The sequence below is a fragment of the Littorina saxatilis genome, linkage group LG4 (genome assembly GCF_037325665.1).
Source record: "Littorina saxatilis isolate snail1 linkage group LG4, US_GU_Lsax_2.0, whole genome shotgun sequence".
NCBI lineage: Eukaryota > Metazoa > Mollusca > Gastropoda > Littorinimorpha > Littorinidae > Littorina > Littorina saxatilis.
In genome coordinates this window covers 4327167-4332826 of record NC_090248.1, presented here as the reverse complement: position 1 = coordinate 4332826, position 5660 = coordinate 4327167, and positions in this window count along the sequence as shown.

Below are 5660 nucleotides of genomic sequence, written 5' to 3'. Positions count from 1 at the left end.
CATAGTAATACATGTACTGAACAAAAACAATGATAGCGTCTATGTTGGTAGATCTGTGGCTGATTGCCTTGTGTGTGTGTTTGTGTGTGTGTGTGTGTGTGTGTGTGTGTGTGCATGCATGTGTGCATGCATGTGTGTGTGTGTGTGTTTGGGTACTAATCCATGCATAGTAATACATGTACTGAACAAAAGCAATAATAGCGTCTATGTTGGTAGATACGTGGCTGATTGCCTTTTGTGTGTGTGTGTGTTTGTGTGTTTGCTATTCAGTGGCTGACTTTGACTGAAACGGTGGTTTTATTTTTAGGTTCCAGTGCCGGGCATCATGGAAGTCGAGGCGGCTCGGGTTCTGTGGGGCAGGTCAGTGTCGCAGCACAATCTGCGATACACAGTTATCCTGTCAGACGGTGACACAAAAACCTTCCAGAAACTTTCCAAAATAAAGCCTTATGGAGATCAAGTAACCATCGAAAAAGAAGAGTACATCAATCACGTTTCCAAGCGTCTTGTAACAGCGCTTCGCAACCTTGTGACAGACTGCCGCAAAAAAGGAATCACTTTGGGAAGGCGAGGGTATGATCAGCTGACTCTGAATACAATCAGGAAGTTGACGATATATTATAATCGGGCAATTAGGGGGGGGGGGGGGGGGTAAGACAGGTGCAGACATGAAACGGGCAGTGATGGCATCTCTGCGTCACGGCTTCTCAACAGATGACAAGCCACAGCATGACTTGTGCCCCCATGGTGCCGCGTCATGGTCCTTCTACCAGCCCCCAGGACCACACGCAAAACTCGTCCATACACCTCTCAACTTCAAGAAGCTGAATCCTCCTCTAGAACCAGTTTACCAGAGACTGACGAAGATCAACTGCTTCAGAGATGTGTGTCAGGTAAAACCCAAAACTCTAATGAGGGTCTCCACAGCAGCGTTTGGGTTCGCTGCCCCAAGGACAAATTTGCATGCAAAAATCGCGTACGGTTTGCAGTCGTCACAGGGGCTAGGGAATTCAATTTTGAACCAGCGGCTGCTCTCAACACTGCACAGTTCTACGGCTTTACAACAGGCTGTAACATGAAAAGACTAAACAAGGCTAGAAGTGTAAAAGGGTTCTTGGCAGCCTCAGGTTCAAGAAAGATCAGTTAAACAAGAGACGCGACACTGTGCGTGCAGCTAAACTCAAAAGACAGGATGAGCTCATCAGACTAGAAGGGGGTGCAGCATATGCTGCTGGGCAGTTTTAGGTAAGCCTGTAGTTACCAGGTGTCTGTGAAAAATACCTGAACTATGTTAACATTGATTTGGGGTGAATGAAAGAGCTTTGAAATGTTCTCGGCCTTGTTTCTCTGTTCAGCGTTTTTGCATGACCTGCTCTCTAGGAAACTGTTTTTCTTCAATACAGCTGTTCAGAATGCAATGAAACTTAAGGGACATGCTTATCAGAGGACAACCTGTGGAATGACAACAGGAATTTTCTTTAAATTAATAAATAACTGTTCAGGCGGGTCATATTTACTAAAATTGTGCTGAAAAACATGATAATTCATCTAAAAAAAATATTTTATCAGAACTATTCATCCTAGAAAAAATCCCTGTTGTCATTCCACAACTATGGACTCCTACATCCTACATACAAAAAAACACATTCCTATGATTTAAGGGGAAGCTAAAAAACGTGTTCCTAGCAACCCATTTTGGCAGTTGGAGATTGCCGTTTCCATGGTAACGGACAGTGACGGTACTGAAAACGTTATCCGTTTTGAAATCGTATATGCCTTACCACTTCATAAGCATATAACATTAGCCTATGGTAGAAGTAAATACAAATTTAGATTTTAGTGGCTCCCTTTGCCTTAAGATCGAGTGGCAACTCGCTTGCAAAATAAGGATTAATGTCGACATTAATGGCATTTTATTTTATACAATTGAAATCAACATTAAAATCACAGAAGCAGGCCTGTTTGGTAAGTAACTAAATTATAAATACAATAAATAGTAAATAAAAAACAACGTACTCATTTCCCTCTCAGGGATCAAATTAGACCGGCACGGTTGGCCTAGTGGTAAGGCGTCCGCCCCGTGATCGGGAGGTCGTGGGTTCGAACCCCGGCCGGGTCATACCTAAGACTTTAAAATTGGCAATCTAGTGGCTGCTCCGCCTGGCGTCTGGCATTATGGGGTCAGTGCTAGGACTGGTTGGTCCGGTGTCAGAATAATGTGACTGGGTGAGACATGAAGCCTGTGCTGCGACTTCTGTCTTGTGTGTGGCGCACGTTATATGTCAAAGCAGCACCGCCCTGATATGGCCCTTCGTGGTCGGCTGGGCGTTAAGCAAACAAACAAACAAACAAACAAAGGGATCAAATTTGCCAAATTATATGACAATAGTACGTACATAATCCGATTATATGACAATCGTACGTACATGTGCTGTTATTAGTTATATTATTTTGCTCCACTAAACAAAGAAATCCGCGATGGATTCCCAAAGTGAGTTACAATATAACATTGTGTAATTGTTTTAGTACACTCTTGTTGCGGTTTGGCATGTTTTGTTGTTTTGGACTCAATGCTACGTCTATTTACATCCCATGCAGGGCCTCAGGAAGTGTGTTAGCTACATGCACTTTTGGCTCTTCCTTGCTTGAAAGTAGTTCGATCATAATTATTACCTTTTTGCATTACAATCCCGCTAAGTAATTATGCTATGGCGATACTGACATTATATATGTATGTATATGATATACAAATGGATATAAGTGTGTGAAGTTTTTCTTTCATATTTGTTTCCATTCGTGGTTCTTTGATTAAACAAACTCCTGTGTGATGGTTCGTGGAATACGGTGCTGACTGCTAGTCTATAAAATAGGATGTAAGTGTGTGTGTGTATGTGTGTGTGTGTGTGTGTGTGTGTGTGTGTGTGTGTGTGTGTGTGTGTGTGTGTGTGTGTGTATGTGTCTGTCTGTGATCGCCGAACCTCAGAGATGGCAAGAAGCAGGAACAAGATAATGAACATGCCCGCTGCCCAGGAGCCGCAGATGTGCACTTGTGTTTTAGTTTATTGATTCATTGTTTTCTTTCTCATATTATGAACCTGACCTTTATTGAATACAGCCTATATGGTGCAAGGCCAGTTCAGTGCCTGGTGTTCACCTGTAGCAAACACACATTCAATGCGAGTGATATGTAAGCGCCTAGGGCTATATCTAGATTAGGCGCATACAAATGATCACAATAATAATAATAATAATATTAGACACTCTCTATTGCTCCTACGAAGAGAAGAAATGAAGAACGTGCAATTAACCGGACAGTTCAGGATGTTTTATGTTTTATGTGTGTCGTCCTATACAATTGTTGTTATAATCGTTTACAGGCAGGCAGGGTGTGCCGAAGAAAAATTTCCATTTTTATGTAATATTTTAATGGACAATAAAGTGCTGTTATTGTTATTATTGTTATTGTGTCTAGAAGCAAAGAGGGGTACTTTTTTTTCCCAAGCACATCATTGTGGGGCTTTTAATGAATAACATACATCCGTCCACTCACAATATATTTCCTTTCATCCTTCAACATTTACCACTCAAAAAGTCTATAGTATAAAAATTCATGAAACAAATGAAAGGCATCTACGGATGTATAGATACATAATTGACCACACTCATTTGGAATACATTCTGACAATTCATTATAAAGACATCTTTCTGTACTGATAGAGAGACAGAGAGAGAGAGACAGAGAGAGAGATGGGAGAGAAAGAAAAAGAGAGAGAGAGAGAGAGAGAGAGAGAGAGAGAGAGAGAGAGAGAGAGAGAGAGAGAACGAACGAACGAACGAACCAACTTTATTTTTCGAGGGTAATGGAGTAGATACAGCAAAGATCTTTTTTCATCCAGCCCTCGCCCAACAGGGAATTAACTAGGCAGTGGAGAGAGAGAGAGAGGGGGGAGGGAAAGAGAGAGAGTGAAAGGGAGGGGGGTCAGGGGGGTAATGATGGTGGAGGTAACATTTACAATTGTTTTTATTAAAAAAAATGTACTAAATATTTGTCTTGGAACTTTTTAATCAAAAATAAATATTTCTGATCTGCAGTTGCCTTTCGAAGATAACAAAAAGAGGCATTGAAGCCTTGGTTTTCTTATAAATACTTATGCACATTTTAGCAACCAGAATTATACATTTTAATTTTTTCAACAGAGTTGCATGCATTTTTCGATTTTTAACTCCAAACATGATTTCATGCACAGTTAACTTTATCTGTTTATCCAAGTGTACCCAAATATAAAATTCAATTTGTTTCCAAAACTCAAGCACCACTGGGCAAAAGAAAAAAAAGTGTTCTATATAGTCAATGCTATTACTACAGTGTGAACAAATATTGTCTTCCACAACTTTCATTTTACATATAACATAATGTCTGTGGGGTAAATATTGTGAAGTAATTTCCATTGTAATACTCGTAGCCTTGTCTCTTTAACCGATTCAAAACTCATCAGCCAATCTTTCTTATCAATTTCATTATTAAATGTCCTCCTCCAAAATCCAATTGCACACGGTTCAACAAGTTTCATGCTTACTAATTCTTTTCTGAACTGTTGTGCGTTGTGTACTTTCTTACCACGATAAGAGGGGATATCTATCAAATCAATTTCTTCCTTTCCGTGCATCATCTTATTAATAACATTTACAACAACAGCACGAACCATGTTATATTCCAAAATTCTCTGTGGGGATTTTCCTAAAACATCACAAATGAACTGATAGGAAACAAACTCTTTTCTATGTAATCCATCATATACGCTAGCAAGACCGTTTCTTGCCCAATCTTCAAAATACAGTACATTTCCAGCATAAACAAAATATTGGTTATTCCATAAAAGCGGATTAAATAAGTTATCATCAATACATACATTGTTAACAAGCCAGGCTTTCAAGACAGTTTTCCAAAATTTGGATTTTACAAGTTCACTCCCTTTTATTTTTAATCTTCGAAAATCAACATTTGAATAAAAACATTCACAATTTGAGCCGTACATTGAAAACACTGACTTTGGCACATATTTCCACTTATCTGTGACTTCGCGGGATGTCAGTCTGACAGCCCATTGTAATAAAAAGGAAAGCTGCATGTGTTTCAAATCAATCATATTTAAGCCACCATTTAAGCCAACTCCTACTTTTGTTATTAATTGAAGGGAGGTCACTCTAGTTATAAAGGCATGCCTGTTCATTCTCACTGCTGCTCAATTATCAATAACTTGTAAATGGGAGGGAGATAACTCATGTCAAAGTTATTTTCTGTTTATCAATAAAAGGTAACATCATGTTGATGGTAAAACATTTACATTGTCTCCCAGCCTTTTTATCCATATTTATGAATTCAGAATAACTGTATTCTGCCAGAACGAATGCCTTTACTAGGACCCGGGCAAAGCTGGGTCCTGACTGCTAGTTATGTTATATGTATACATGGATGTAAGTGCATGTAAGAACGTGTGTGTGTGTATGTGTGTGTATGTGTGTGTGTGTGTGTGTGTGTGTGTGTGTGTGTGTGTGTATGCATGTGTGTGTGTGTGTGTGTGTGTATGCATGTATGTGTGTGTGTGTGTATGTGTGTGTGTGTGTGTGTGTGTGTGTGTGTGTGTGTGTGTGTGTGTGTG